The sequence below is a fragment of the Trachinotus anak genome, unplaced genomic scaffold (genome assembly GCF_046630095.1).
Source record: "Trachinotus anak isolate AG129_WGS33_773 ecotype Australia unplaced genomic scaffold, CSIRO_AGI_Tana_v1 ptg000009l, whole genome shotgun sequence".
Lineage (NCBI taxonomy): Eukaryota > Metazoa > Chordata > Actinopteri > Carangiformes > Carangidae > Trachinotus > Trachinotus anak.
In genome coordinates, this window is record NW_027273860.1 from 1,255,642 (window position 1) to 1,272,239 (window position 16,598).

The following is a 16,598-nucleotide window of genomic DNA, read 5'->3' on the forward strand; positions in this document are numbered from 1 at the left end:
TTGATGATAATGATGATGATGATGATGATGATGGGTATTATTTTAATCCATGAACAAAATAATTTGAAGGTAAAATCAATTAGTCATTTGTCAGTAAGTTAATGTAAAGTAATTTTGATTTGTAATTTATGCCAACAAGAAAAAAATGGCTGCAGCTTCTCCAGTGAAAGTTCATTGTGAACTGAATCTTTGGGCTTTTGACTCCTGGTCAAACCAAACGAGATGTTTGAGGACGTCACCTCAGGCTTTACACACCTGAGATTCCCATGTTCTCACCACTTTTCTGGCATTTTATGAACAAAAAAAATCCATAATTGCATCATGTTTAGTTGCAGCTGCAGTTAGACATGTGGTGAAAAGACAAATCTGACGAATCGAGCACCAGTTCCTGGTTTCAGATTCTCTGATGTGAGAAGTTTCTGCTTCTGTTTTTTTTTTTTTTTTCAGTGGAAACAGAATCGAATAAAAATAAAACTTGAAGAAATGGAGACGTGCTCACGTTTAGACACCATGAAATTCAGCTCAGAGTCAATGTACAGCTGAAAATAACAGAGAGACAGTGTCAGATATTCAAACACGGTAGCACCAGACTGAAGTGTAGAGGTCAAGGACAAGGATCTGACCTTTGACCTCTGGGTCAGTTTGAGCCAGAGCGGGGACTGAAGCATGCTGAGGAGACGTCAGAGCGGAGCGCACATCTTTGTTCAGAGAGGATGACACACACACACACACACACACACACACACACACACACACACACACAGAATGAGTCCCGTGTTAGTGCCACTTCAATTTAATCAATTCAGGAAGTTTTTTTTCACCCTCATCAGGGTGTCTGGTGTGTATTTGTGTGTGTGCGCGTGTGTGTGTGCGTGTGTGTGTGTGTGTGTACAGTATGCTCTTTAGCTGTGGATGTGTGAAAGGTCAGAGACACATCCTGTTTGTTGATGTCCTGCTGTCTTTTAGTGTAAAGGTCAATGGCACTGCTGTGTGCGTGTGTGTGTCTGTGTTTGTGTGTGTGTTTACATTGTGTGTCTATAATCATTCAGGTTCAGGCTGATGTGGAGAGTGTCTGTTGTGAGTAGTTAGTAGTTTTGTGTGTGTGTTGGTGAAATGACATTAGCGGCTAACACTGATTGTCATGTGTGTTGTTCTGGTCCAGTGAGGCAGTGCCTGGTGTGTGTGTGTGTGTGTTTGTTGGACACGTATCTCTGTGAGGACCGTTCTGAGTCGAACCTTGACACTGAGGACGACAGACGCACTGATACAGACTGACACCCAAACATGGCTGAAACTAAAAAACATCCAGTTAAAAATCATTGGAGAAGCTGCAGCTAATAAAGTTTATGCTTGAAAAAGTGACTTCAATGATTGATCACTGAAGCTCAGGGTATCAGCCAATACCAAGTATTGATCTGCCACTTGTCTGTGAGTAACTGATGAAGATCATTCCTCTGTGTGGGAGGTCATGAGAGGCTGAAGTGGAGATGTTCTTGTGTTGAAACACACACTTCCTGCTGAAGGCCCCTGTTTATCATTGGCGGTGAACAAACATTTAATTCACAGTTTATACCTCACTGTAACACAGCTGTGGCAGGTATAATGACATTTATTCTAACTTCTCCTTTGAAGATATATTTTGTATTATAACAGATTATTACAGTCTTTGTTGTCATGGTTACAATAATAGAAACAACATAAACTGCTGCTGTCACATGGGAATCGAACACCGCTCTCCTGGGTCATATTCATCCATCCACCCCAACCTCCTCCTGACGTGGACTCTGTCGCTGCATGAGTTGAGTCTGTCTGCTTCTTCATCTCTGCTCCTCCTCCTCCTCCTCCTCTCCATACTGTTAGTGGTCTGTTTTTGCTGGCATTACTAAAAGTTTGTTGGATTTCAAAAGTTATTTTGCATTTCAATCTTTGTGGATCAATCAGTGACTATTAGAGCTGCAGCTGATGATCAGTCATTATCGATCAATCTTCAGGTTATTTATTTCTTGTTTTTTGTCAGATTAACACTACGAACTCAAGACATACAGTTTATTATTATAGGAGACTATTGAGACTGAAGCAGTCTGTTCTCAGTGGATTAACTGATCATTAAGATTAAAATAGTTACCAATTAATTTATGACAACTGACGACATTGAGGACATCATTACTCTGCAGTTTTAGGCTCAGACCTAAATGCAGCTGCTGGGTTTTAACTCCTGTTCAGGAATGGATTATGCCAATTAGACCCTAACAAGTGTAGAAGTAGAAACGTGTGTGTGTGTGTGTGTGTGTGCAGCTGGCTGATGGACGGCTCTGCAGGAGCGACAGATCAATAAAGGAGGATTTCCTTCAGTCCCAGCTGACTGGACCGACTCTCTGTGTCTTATCGGATCTTTCAGTGTGAGTGGTGCAGATCAGCAGACGCTGCCGTCACTGTCAGTGTTCACACTCGGCTCCTAAATGCTTTTTATCCAGTCTCAATCCAGTGTCACATCTGCTTTCTCACCATCAGACACTTATCAAGTGGTCGAGCGGCCGCTGCGCTCAGACTGAAGGCAGCCCCGTGGTGTCTTCTCCTGCTTCAATCTGAAATCAAAAGATTGAGAGTCAGGATGGGTTGAAATCTCACCTTTTGAAAAAGATTTGATGGAACACTGAGGCCCAAGCAAAGATATACGTTTGTCCTTTTATATTGTCTTCATGATTCCCTCCTCAGGTGACAAATCTGCACATGTGACTCCTGCCAGTTTCCACCTGAAACCAGTTTCCTGTCATGGTTTATGCCTCAGTCAGGGCTGAAGGCGTGGGCTGTGGTGGAAAAGTCTTTATTGCTGAGGAAGGTTCCTAACAGAGGGAAATGACCTGAAGTGTCGAAGTGTCAGCCCTGATAAGACCTGGTCGAATTCTCTAAATGACGAGGAAAAGAGCTTCACTGCTTCCTGTTTTATCTCCTTTGACATAGGAAACACTGGACTGTCCTTTATAAAAGGAAAGGAGAGAATGGCCTCCCACAATTTCTTGCTGCAGCAACATTTAAAATGATGTTGTAGTTTCACCACAAAATGTGGAAACAACAGAGCACCTATACAATCCAACACTGATGGAAATCCTTGCATGAGTGGCTGAGCTACAAATCCATAAGTACAGATTTCTTGTCCAGTGAGGAACCTAAAGGAGCAGTGCATGTTCAAATTCAACCTCATAACAAAAAGTAAATACATAAATGTTGTTTCACTAAATTTCCTCCTATTGTGTAAAGCACAAAATTTATTTTCTCTGTTTAACAAACGTATAAAAACATCAAGCATCCATGTCAAGAAACTCTTTCTACTTATGTCTGAATGTAATTTGTTCTGACCTCTTGTTCAGTTCCTGTTTTTCTTTAATTATTATTTTAATGGATCATTTTTTTCTACTTGTGTGTCCTTTCATGTTTTCTTAATTCAACATTTCATTTGTGTTTGTAGTTAGGATATTTATCGTCCTTTTCTTTAGTCCTTATCAATTCTCCTTCACATCTTTCCTTTATTTGACCTTTGCCCTTTCTGATGAATATGATATCTAAATAACATCTAGGCACAAACATTCACTTCGACTCACTGATTAGAATTTGGTGGTCAAAGGTCAAGGGTCAAGGTCACTGTGACCATATTTTCTGCAACTTGACTGGTTGGTGGAGGAAACAATCCTCGAGGTTGTAATTGTAGTTTTTCCTGGAAGCTTGTGAAACTGTGAAAACAACATTGAGTCAGAATGATTATAAATGATGAGAAATAAAAGATGAGATGCTATAAACTGAACAAAAGGTGAAGTAAAAACGAATCAGCTCAGTAACAAGAAACTTGAAACAGTGGCCCCACAACAGATGAAGTTAATGACATGTAGTGTTGGCAGCATCGGCCTCAGTCAGACAGAAAACTACATTAACAGTGTCGTCTGTGCTTTGAGGAAACTGTGTGGGCCTCTCTCAGCCTCTCGGAGTTGCAGAAACTTGTGTGTGGACCTGAGTTGGTGTGATGTGGTTCTGCTTGAATCACCGCTGTGAGCTGCAGATTGAGTTTTCTGTCTGTCTCCTTTCTGCCTGGTGGATCAAGGCCCCGACCGTCCTCCCATCGATCGCTTCCTGCCGTGTTCACATCTGCAGAAGAATCTGTCTGGGACACATCAGCCTGTGACCCGAACCCGATCGCTTCGAATCCACCCACCCGCCTGCCCGACCCTCCATCCATCCATCCATCTTCTGTGGTCCGGTCCTCCACCTCGTCCTCCACCTCGTCCTCCTCTCTGCATCGTTTGTTTGGCAGATTGAAGTAGGTGTGTGTGTGTGTGTGTGTGTGTGTGTGTGTGTGTGTGTGTGTGTGTGTGTGTGTGTGTGTGTGTGTGTGTATCTATGAGGAGGCAGCAGTGTGTGTGAAACTCTAACAGATTGCTGTTGTGTGTAGTTATTTCACTGCGTATTGTATTGATTCTGCTCTTTGCATTCTTTACTTTGTGTGTGTGTGTGTGTGTGTGAGATGGCACGAGGAAGTCATGCACTCATGCAACCTTGTCTCCTACAAAATAAATGTGCACACTCCTTCTTTGTTGCAGCAGAAACAAAGTGTTACTGTTTCTTGGCTCATGTTTAGCAGTTGCGAGTTACAGCATCTGTCTTTTGTTTTTTTTTTTCACGAATGAGCCTGGACCTCGACCGTCCCCAAGTGCTGAGACACACGGAGCTGCTGCTGCAGATATTATATACAAAATCAGTAACACACTGATGTGCAGTGTCGATGTTTCCAGACTTTTCCTCATTATGAACATAATCTGGACGCCGCTGCAGCTCCTCCGACACGTATTTACTGTTTCACATCAGTGTCATTTGTAGGTGGTGGAGTTACATGTGTGAGAAAACAAACCATGATCCACTGTGACAGGGAGGGAGTGACGTCAAATAAAGAGGTTTGTTCACCAGAATAGTCTTTAAATCAGTGTTTCACTCAGTCTGACTGTTTATCCTCAATAAAAAAAGAAAAGAAAATACAGGAAAATGTGATTTTAAAAAACAGCATCAACACTGTGTGATGCTAAACTCGTCTGATGGTTGCGAGTGTGGTTCAGGGCCTGTGCTGAGCTGTTGTTCCTCTGTCTTTGTGAGTGAATCTCTTCTGGCTCTGACTTCCCTCTGGCTGTTCACACTGACGGTTTCCTGCTGTGTTTAATGTCACACTCGGGCCGAGTGAAGTGAATGAACCGGACCTCTGCTCTAATTGGCAGAAACATGGAAATGTAGTCGGAGAGGAGGCGGCGCTTTGATGTGGTGCTGAGGAGCTGCAGAGTCTGAACTGAAGGCTGCGGCAGCCGGACTGAGGGGAGTGAGTGTGTCCTGCAGAGGGTCTGAGACCAGCATGCAGAAGATGATCGCCGTGGTCTGTAACTTCATCAGTTACATGGTCGCTGCAGTGTTTTATCCTCAGGAGTAATTTACAGTGTAATAGAGGCAGACACACAGGTGTAAATGAAGAGCGGCATGTGTGTTGTTTACATTGTGGAGGATGAATTTCGTTTTGTGTTTGTGTGCAGAGATGTAAGGAATCATCTGTTATTAATATTGTTATTATCACATATCAGATTATGTCAAACACTCGGACTCGGCTCAGTTCAGCTCATGTGCTAACACGCTAATTTAAACACATGAGTTTCTCTGATAACTACAGCGTTATTGTGATTAAAATCCCAGATTTCTCTGTTTGAGAATCGATGGAAACATTTGTGATGATGTGAGAACACAACTCGACAACATGTAGAACAGACGTCTGGTTGTTATTAGACATTTTAATGTGAAAAAGTTACAGTCTCATCTGAACAGCTTCCTGATTGTGTAATGAGACGCACACACACACACACACAGATGTACCGGCAGTGGATGTGTGGCTGTGGTCTAAATTAACTTGGCTGCCTATTTCCCTCCATCCCTCAGTGATGGAGGGAGGAGAGGAGATCAGAGCTGCAGCCTTCATTAGCTTAGATAATAACAGGGGGGCCGTCCCCGTCCAGCTCTCTCCCTCTGCCTTCTCCTGTAATTACCATCCATCGTAGATTCCGTCCAGGGAGACATCACCTCTACATCTTGCCGCTCCGCTCGCTGCAGTCGGAGCCTCATGTTTTTATGTTTGCTGGGCTCCTGTTGACTCTCAGCCCTGAGAAGAAACATCTGCCAAATTAAAACGCTTCTCATAAAAGGGGCAAAGAATGGACACGTTGTTTACTTATTAACAGCATTTGATGTAAAAGCAGGATTTGCTTTCAATCTGGGATGTGGACAAAATAAAAGCTGTAGATCCCATAAAGAGAGTTTCCCAGTTTGGTGAGGAAGACCTTGACTGGTCTCTGGACACAGCTCTGAGAGCCAGACCTGGTCCAGCATCAGGGCTGGACCTCACTGATGCTCTGGTGTCTGAATGGGAGCAAATCCCTGCAGCCGGTTCAACGTCTGGTGGAAAGACTGAGAGGAGGAGAAGGAGGCTGCACATTAATGATCATGGTGTCAGAATCACATGTTAGGCTGTCCACATACTTTTGGCCATGTACGCTGTGTCCCAGTTCAGAGGCTGCAGCAGTGCGACTCAACTGTCCCATTTCAAAGGCTCCTTCAAATGTGTCCAGCTCTATCCTTTATGGCCCAACATATCCCAAGATTCATTGCACCAGTGATGAAAATCATATGGCACATCTTGGGGTTTGTGTTATTGGTGTAAAGCCCGTTAACAGTCAGATCCTCAGTGTGGTGAAACAGACCTGAAGCTGCTGCTGCTTCAACGCAGCACAACCAGGAGAGAAGCCAGGAGACGAACATACACTAATGCAAATGTGACGCCACTGAAAGCAGCCGTTAGCCAGTTAATCACCTCGGCTGCAACTCTTAAGATTCAGCTCTAATATACAGGTTTAATCCCAGCTGGGTTTTACTGTTTTATTATTCAAATTAAGCACTAATGAATTCACATCAGGCAGTAAAACATAATGCATTGCTGGGCTGGTGTTTTTTTTCCCCCTCTTCATTACTTTATTCCTGATTGGTTGTGTGATTACAGCCTAACCCAGACTCTGATTGGTGGAGCTGACTTCAACATATCAACTGAAATGATTTTGCTGGAAACAAGTGGACAAAAAATTCGTTATTGTAGGTTTTAGATACAAACATAATAAATCATTTAAATAATAATAAGAAAAGAATAGAGGAATAAAATATTATTTTAAAGCTCCACACAGTCTAAAGGTAGATGTCCATGTGTTTGTGATTATAAAGCAGGTCTAGGTTCTATATTAATACTGTGAAAGTATCAAAGCCTCAGTCCACAGAGAAATGCACACAGCCTGTATTCAGAAACTGAGCCTTAAAACCAGCCGTCAGGACTTCTGGAACTTTGTGATGTCACAACAAAGCAGTCACCACTCTCAGCCATGCCCCAAGCCCCGCCCACCTGGACCCACCATCCAACCTTGCTGGATTTGGTTTCTCTGAGTGTTTACCTGAAATCTGATATATATTTATTGGATCACTCAGAAAACAGTCAGCCAATCAGAAGAGAGGCTCAGATCCTCTCTTCTTCTGCCATGTAGTTAAAATTTAACACACATATTCAGAAATTAAAAACTCTAATAGCTGGAGTTTCATAGTCATCTAGAGGAAAAGTCTGAGTCTTCTTCTGTAGTTGTTTACTGAAAGATCTGGTTTAATATCTGATACAGGTAAGAGTCAGCACAGGTGACCTGTTTTCTTCTTCTGTAGGTTCAGTGTAAACTCATAACTCACCACAGTGTGTTTATCCAACAGAGGGATTAATCAGAGGTTGATCAGTGAAGAGGAAGGTTTTCAGTGAACAGCAAAACCTATCAACTCCAAATGACAATTGATCCCACTAGTTCTCCACACCATCTGCTGAATGGGCGCACACACACACACACACACACACGGACCTCAGCAGCAGGTGTGTTTTTTGGTCCAAGCGTCATCACTGTCCTCCAGTCTTGCTGAGGGACAAACAGGAGAGGACCGGTGTCTCCTGACTCTCTGTCTCTGGGCTGGTTCATTAAATCTGTCATTCAGACGAACTCCACGTCCGTCATCTCTCTGGCTCTGAACTACATTTCCCAGGAGGTCGATTGTCTTCTGTGGAAGCTCTCTGCTGGTGTTCTTGGTGGGCTCTTAAATGAGGTCGGACCTCTGGTGCTCAGCTGCGTTTGTCTTTATGAATGAATTTCATCAGATTGGACGCGTTAACAGACACGGGAGCTCAGAGTGGAGTCAGGTGTTAATCTGTGTGAAACATCTGATTTAACTCTTTTATTTTGGAACTTGTTTTGCATCTCTCACTGAGGGATTTTATTCTGAAAAGCTACATCTGGCCCTGTGTTCACTGACTGGTGAAGTGGTTTTACTGACTTTAATGGTGACACAATGGTGACCAACACACACACACACAGTCACTGGTCACTGTACTGGGTGTGTCACATAGAGGCCAGCAGTCCAGGTGTCTCTTTCCTGTACTTTCCTTTCCTTTGTCCTTTCCTTTTTCTTTTCCTTTCCTTTTTATTGTCTCTTTCCTTTCCTTTCCTTTCCTTTCCTTTCCTTTCCTTTCCTTGTCACTCTAACTCACTCACCTGTTCAGGTAAATGTTGTGTACCCTGCATGATTGAGGCAGAAGCAGTCGGCCAGACTGAAGATGACCTGGCCTAGCTCGCTAACGGTATTAGCAACGGGGAGCGCTAGCATTTGTTCTGCTGTCAGTGAAGACAAATTAGCTGCTGCGCTAATTGTTGCAGGGAGGTGCAGAGGATACAGCAGCAGTTTATGGGTCATCAGAGAGAGAGAGTGTGTGTGTGTGTGTGTGTGTGTGTGTGTGTGTGTGTGTGTGTGTGTGTGTGGGTAGTCCTTTGCTGTCCAAATATCAGCCAGGATGTCAAATTGATTTCTCTGGCGTGTGAGTTAGTGTACACAGATTTTGTACTGTGTGTGTGTGTGTGTGTGTGTGTCTGTGTGTCTGTGTCCTCCATCTGTTCTAGAAAGCCCTTCCTGAACCTGCTGAGCCCACCAGACCGTACACACACACACACACACACACACACACACACACACACACACACACACACAGTGACTCTGGTTCATCCTCTCATTGCTTATGTTCCTTACAGATATGTGAATGAATGACGTCGATGGCTAATGATTATTTTTTTAAATTGATTAATCGGTTAAAGATTTTCTCCGTTAATTGAGCAACAGTCCTAAAATTAACCGTCTCAACATGTGTAGAAACCTAAACTCAGAACCTCCCATCATTGTTGAAGGTGATATTATGATTTTAATAAGAATATTTTACTTCTGGTTCCTGGTGCTGTCACCACATCAGGACAGTGTTTGTGTTCGCTCAGTTAAAACATCCTGTTCGGTCTCTGCACTGTCTCACCAGTTCATCAGTCGTCTCTCAAAGGTCTTCCCCCCTTTCCTCCGGGCTGCAGCTGCCTCAGCCGGCCGTCTCTTACATCATCCTTTCACTAACACGTCCTCAGATTTGAAACATTAAAGCACCTGGATGTGGGTTTCTTCTCGTTTTGTCCGAACACTGCAGCAGACGCCTCCATCTCTCTCCTCCCTTTATCTGAATCCTGGTTTTACGAGCTGCGAGGCCTCGGCGGCTCTCTGAACGTTAGCACCCCTCCGCAGTCCCCTGTCTTTATGTGAGCCGGGAACGGTCGGTTAAAAACGGAGAAAATAAAACATTCAGCCGCTAATAAGGAGGCAGCAGAGTGTGTCAGGCTCTCTGAGGACCTGACAGAAGATTAGAGGAAACTCTCAAACAGCCAGAGCTGCTGCTGTGTTCAGTCAGTCTGTTCACATGGCTGCAGTCTGATCAGCTGATCGTAACACATCACATGTGTTAATGTTAACAGTGTGTGTCTGTGTGTGGAGGTACACTGAGGCAATACATTCAATTCAGTTCCTGAACATAAAGCCTCAGCTGAACAGTAAGGTTTTCAAAATGCTTCGTCATGACTGAAGAAGGCGGCGCCACGGCAGCTTCCACACGTCACCTCCGGCTCGCGTCCGCTGTTAGTGGCCCATGTGACAGAATCTCAGCTCACTGATTGGATGTTTCTTGAGGAAATGCACCATAGGACTCATAATAAACTTATCCCTCACATAATTTAATGTTCACAAGCTTGTACCTTAAGTAGCTGTTGGTCCTGGATCAGGTTTCAGGTTTTCTTCTGCTGAGGACTGAGTTGCAGGAGGACTCTGCAGACAGGACTTAAATTAAAAACACTGGGCAAGTGGAGCTTTAATTATAACCAGTGCAGTGGGTAAAAAATCACACACGTACAGTCTGTGCTCCAGACAGGATTAAATTCACTGAGCAACCAGGTCAAATTAAAATCACCACGCCTCCCTGAGAGAAATCAATTCTGGATGTTTGCAGCTAATTTCCTCGCTCCATAACTAACTGATGTTTTTAGAAGATGAAGTCATTAATCTATCATCTTAACTTCCCTCCAGTTAAGGACACACAGGACAGAGAGAGGCCTTAGACCAGGATCAGAGCAGGAAAGTCCAGCTTTGCTTCGTCTTTGTTAAAAATCTGCAGCAGCCGGAGACGAATAAATATCCTCATGAGGAACTGACGGACCAGAGACAGACAAGAGACGGTGGATTAGAAGAGGAGGATCATACATGTGGAGGGTGTGCAAGTGTGCAGTCGGTCAGGCCGCTGTCAGTCAGAGCAGACCTACAGGTCAGCTGCTCAGCCTTTCATCCTCACTCTGCTGCCAATTACCTTTCAACACCGCTCTTCCTGTCCGACTCTCTGGGCCGACACACACCTGTGAGCCGCCGACTTCCCTTCTTTCCTCCGCCGTCTCTTTCATCTCCGCTCTCTCTCTCTCTTCTCCTACAATGACAGCAGTTTCCAGTCAAGAAAACTTGGTGTGCATGAAAAGTCCCGTCTCTTTATTAAGAGCCCAGCTCTGACTTCTGAAGGATCACTGTGTAAGCCCGCTTTCCAAAAACCCATTCTGTTCCTTATGAAAGTCCCGGGCTTCTGTTCCCATAACCTGCAGCAGCACAGACCTCGCAGAGCCCGAACATTTCATCTATAGTGTACTTTTCAGATTTTGAATCATGTGGATATAAAGCAAGCTTTTGATTTCATTACTTGATGCTGAAGAGTAACACTCTCCTGTGTAGCATCTTATCCTGTTTCGTCTGAGCCGTTTTCAGGTGGAAACACTTTGTTCTTCAGCTGGAAATGAGTCGTAGACTGGAAGAAGGTCAGTCTATATAATATGAAGATGAAAACTGACCATCAGCCAAGCAGAATGAGAAAAAATAAAAAAAAGATTGGTGGTTTGAACATGACTGAAAGTTCAGGGAATGTTAGAAAATTAAAAAATATATCTTACAGAGCAAAAATGTCCCAGTTTTCAAGGAGACCCTTTATGGATTAAAGGTCCCATATTATATAAAGGTGGATGTCCATGTGTTTGTGATTATAAAGCAGGTCTAGGTTCTATATTAATACTGTGAAAGTATCAAAGCCTCAGTCCACAGAGAAATGCACACAGCCTGTATTCAGAAACTGAGCCTTAAAACCAGCCGTCAGGACTTCTGGAACTTTGTGATGTCACAACAAAGCAGTCAATGCCCCAAGCCCCGCCCACCTGGACCCACCATCCAACCTTGCAGGATTTGGTTTCTCTGAGTGTTTACCTGAAATCTGCTGTATTTTTATTGGATCATGCTGGAAACAGCTGATCAGTCATGTGAGTTAAATGTTTGCTTCATCAGAACTTATTTGGAAAACGTTTCCTTTTTTGAAAAAGGTAAAAAACCACCTCTAATGATCATTAAAAACTTCTTTGCATCTTTTAAAAATCCACTAATGGAAACATGACTGCTGATGAAATAACAGGTGTCACTGAGCCAACAGGTTCTGATGCCCTGAGTCATAATGAGCTAAGCTAGCACATCTAAGGACGACACTCAACTTTCAAATGTTTCAAAATCCCTTTTGATGAGCTACAGATGGTTTATTGGAGCGAGAATCTGCTATAAACAGATTCATATAATATACAGTATTTCACCATCTTTTCCCAGCGCAGTAACACTAACGCTGTGATAACAGGATTGGATAAGAATCAGTGAGATACAAACAAATCAAAGCCTAATGTGTTTCTGTTAAAGCTGGGCTGCCTCCAGTGATCAGCCGCTCGTTTGTACCTCGGTAATTCCTCCGCTCACTTTGCATTTCTCCACAAACACGTCGTCTATTTTCAGCCGCAGCAGATGCTCTAAAGAGCTGAGATGTGTCAGTATTGTTATCTTGCCAATATATAATGTATAATTATCAGCAGCGGATTCCCTGACTGCAGTCCCACCCGGAGGACCACGCAGCGTTTGGGTGACAGCTAAACGGCACGAAATGAGACGTCTGCTCCTTTCAAATCCCCAAACACAGGAAATATGAATTGCAAAGCTACAAATTTAGCCAAAAAACTGACTCTGTGTGTGTGTGTGTGTGTGTGTGTGTGTGTGTGTGCGTGTGTGTGTGCGTGTGTGCGCGTGCGCACAGCATATTTTCAATTCCTAATTTGCACTCTTTCCAACGTCTCTTGAGCATATGTTTACTGTGTCGCAGCCAGGATTCACACTCCTACACACTTCCTCTCTCCCTCTCTCATTGCAAAGAGTGGCTCCTCTCTCTCTCTCTCTCTCTCTCTCTCTCTCTCTCTCTCTCTCTCTCTCTCTCTCTCTCTCTCTCTCTCTACACACACACACTTTGGTTAACAGGTGTGCAGGTATCTCTCTGCAGCAGTCCCCTGGTGGAATAAAATGCATAAACACTGTTTTTGGGAGTGAAACATGTTGAACTGAGCAGTTTGCTGGAGCTTCACCTCCTGAATTCTTGAACATTTTCAGGATGGAAACATCAATATTACAAACTGCTTGTCAATCCTGATTAGGTTTAAAATCCTGCAGGTCTGTACACTGCTGCAAACAGCTGCAGGAAATGTGTGTTTCCTGCACCGAAGCAGAAACTCATTAGGTCTTTCTGAAGGTTTGATCTGTAGCTCAGTGCTGGGTTTCACCCGTCGATATCACTGCAACACACCGGCTCGATTACGCTTCCATTACGAGCTCCATGTGGAACTTAACAAGCTGTAACCTGGAGCCTCGTGTCACCTGAACCCGTGGAGAGCTTGTATCGTACCTGTGGACCCTCGACGGTCTGCAGACAGAGGAGGAAACACCAGCAGCAAATCGTCCAGTTCAGTCCTCAGCTCCTCCGGCTCACATGTTGAAGTGCCCTTGGGCAACACACTGAACTCAGGTGCTCCAGATGGTTCGGCCACGCCCTCGCATCTCAACCTGTTGCCACAGGTGTGAGAGAGTGTGGGGCTGTGTTTTCCTGGCTCTGGGATTATGGATCAGTCCGACTGACTCTGAAGCTGTGTGGTCTGTGAAGGAGGCCGACTGTGTCGCCAGCTGTTCCGCCTCTACTGTGGCGTTGCAGAGAGTGGCTCCTGTTGCCTAGGTTTTAACAGTTGTACCGTTTCTGTTGAACTGAGCTGAAACACAACACTGACATTTACAGTGTGATCCTCAGACTCTGTCTGTGCTGTTTGAAGACTGGTTATTTTCATTACCAGTGCAATGAATCTTGGGATATGTTGGATCCACCGGAGAGTCTTCAGGTGCAGCCTCTGAGGGATGAGACAGATAATATCACCCATACAACAAGCTGATGAGCACATTTCTGTTAAATGTTAACATTTGTTTTACACATGACTAAAAGAGAAAGTTTGTACTTTCTGTGTTTGGCTTTTTAAGATCACATTAAACATTTGTAGGCTGATCTACACCATCATGATGTATTAGCTTCTCATTCTGAGCAGGAAGGAGTTTTAAATAAATACCATCAATATTATTAATGAATAACTGTATTCAGATGTAGACTCTGAACTGAGACTAAGTACATGTCTCTGTAATTTTATAGACCTTGATTTGTTATTTGTTGAACAGTTTTTTTTTAAAGCTGCAACAATCAGTTGGCTCATTGATTAGTTGTTTGACAGAAAATCAATCATCAACTTATTTCCAAATAATGTCATGTTTTTTATATTTCTCAGATGTGAGGATCTGATGCTTTTTTGACTGTTGGTCAAACTAATGCAATACAAGGCACAAAACATGATTATTACTATTATTGTTATTATTATAAAAACATATGTGACCTGTTACCTTAATCCATTCAAGCCAGTCCACACTCCAATAATTAAAAATCAAGATATGGATGTTGTTTACAAAGGCTCTCAGACAGAGAAAAGACCTGATGATGTCATAGTGACATCATACCAGCATCATTACATACAATTGACACCTTCCACCATAGGTTCACTGTCTAGACTGAATCTGACACAGACATGAAAAAATGTCACATATTTTAACATTTCAGCAGCTTTAGAGACGTTTACTGTCGAAAATAAATCAGACATAAATTTATAAAGAAGAGAAATCCATCGTACACACACACACACACACACACACACACACACACACCGTGCAGGCAGTGTGTCCCTGGGTTTACAGGTTTGTCAAGCACAGTGACAACAGAAGGGAACTGTGTGTTTTGCAGAGTGGACGTTTTCGTGTCTGCTCCCTGAAGCTGAATCTGTCAGTTCGGGGGAGAAAAACTGAGCTTTGAGCCGCTGCTGATTGTTGCTGCAGAGGATGATTGATTCAGATCGGCCCTCACTGTCTCTCAGGATGACGACTCGGACCGATCGATTATTAATCATATTCATAAAGACGCAGGCCAAACTCCATGGTTCAGAGTTTCTGAGCAGACTGAGCCTCTGAAACAAAAACCAACAGGTTTTAAACTGGATCAGTTTGTTTCTGTGTGACTCCATTCATTTGTTCTTCTGATGAATTAAAATGTTAAAAGTGTTTAAAATGAAGCTAAAAAGCAGGTTTTCACACCTTCAGATGCTTTCAGCAGTGAGACAGTGATGCTTCACAGCTGCAGACAGTAGCAGCTGATTCCTCAACATGTAAAGAAATGAAATATTACACAGCTTCCTTATCATTACAGTCATAATCTGTAACTTTTCCTCGTTAAATGTCTAAAAACAACGAGACCTGTGTTCTAGATGTTGTTGAGTTTTGTTCTTCATCATCAATAATGTTTCCATTAGTTCAGAGAAATCTGTGACTTTAATCACAGTAACCAAGTTATCCGAGAAACAAGCTGAGGAAACGTAGACAGCTCAGCTCCAGCCAATCAGAGACGTCCTGTGTCACTGAAGAGCGTCGACCAGTCAGTGACTTTAAATGTGAAACAGTTTGATTCAGTGTTTTTACTGGTTCTGATCAGCTGCTCTGGTTGTTGAGGAGAGGAGGAGACTCTGTGGAGAATCCAGCTCCAGGTCAAAACCTCCTGAACCACTGACACTGAAGGATCCAGACCAGGAGGAGACTACAACTCCCATGATCCCACGCTGCTTCACGATCACATCCAGAGTTGGTGTCTTGCTCGAGGGTTGAACTTTGACCTGATTTCTCCTCTGACGTCGGTGCAGAGATCTGATTGTGTCTTTGACTGAATCAATCAACACATTTTACAAAAAGCTGTCGATTGATTTCCTGTCGATCAGCTCGTTGATCGATGGACTGATGATGATGATGATGATGATGTTGAGTGATGGACGACAGAAACACTGCTGATGTGAAGCATCTTCCCTCCTTTAACTCACCTCATAGAGACTGAAAAGAGTTTCTGTGTGTGTGTGTGTGTGTGTGTGTGTGTGTGTGTGAGTGACACAGTGAAGGGAAACAAATTGGATGTATGACTGGAGCTGCCTGGTGTCAGAGCTGCAGCCTCTGCACTTTTCTCCTCTGACCATAAAATCTCCCTCCTTCTTCATCATGTCAGACCCTCCTCCTCCTCCTCCTCCTCCCCCCCTCTTATGTCTCCTCTTCCTCCCCTTGAATCCTCTCTTCTTTCCATGTTTGCTCTCCTTTTTACCTTCCTTAGCCCCCTTTTCTCTTCTCCTCTCCTCTTCTCTTCTTTCCTCTCCTCTGCTGTCTCCTCTTCTCTCCTTTCTGTTTCCTCTCATCTCCTAGTTTCCTCTCCTCTCCTCTCCTCTCCTCTCCTCTCCTCTTTTTTATTGCACTCTAACCAGCTGCCTGTGCAGGTTTGATCTAATGCTGCTTGTCAAAAAGCCGCCTGCCTCTCAGAGCAGAACATCCACAGCTATGACTTTATTATGTCGGGAGGAGGAAGAGGAGGAGGAGGAGAAACAGGGGAGGGAGGTAGAGAAAGAAAGTGATGAAGGGAGGACAGAGGAGGTGAATGCAGGAGGTGAAGAGAAATGTGGTGAAGTAGAAGTATAATGTGAAGTACAAGTACTTCATGTTTGTACTTCAGTCCAGTACTTTACTAAAGGTACTCGGTTATCGTCCACCGCTGAGGAAAGGAGTTAGAGAGGAGGAGGAGAAAATAATATCAGGAGGAGGAGGAGGAGAAAAGTGGATAAAGTGAGAGTGATGAAGGTGAAGGAAGA

General features: G+C 43.6%; 1 protein-coding gene across 7 annotated transcripts in view; it reads left to right on the forward strand.

Moving 5' to 3' along the window:
- The window catches only part of fars2 (phenylalanyl-tRNA synthetase 2, mitochondrial), a 107,643-nt gene that overhangs the window by 5,201 nt on the left and 85,844 nt on the right, over window positions 1–16,598 (forward strand). For 5 of the 7 annotated variants that reach the window (XM_071484350.1, XM_071484348.1, XM_071484353.1 and 2 more), the window contains exon 2: window positions 4,094–4,309. The exons of 1 other annotated variant lie outside the window; for it this stretch is intronic. The gene's annotated coding sequence lies outside the window, so the exon portion shown is untranslated. Of the gene's footprint in view, window positions 1–4,093; window positions 4,314–16,598 lie in introns of all 7 variants that reach the window. One more of the 7 variants, XM_071484351.1, reaches the window with a different exon arrangement.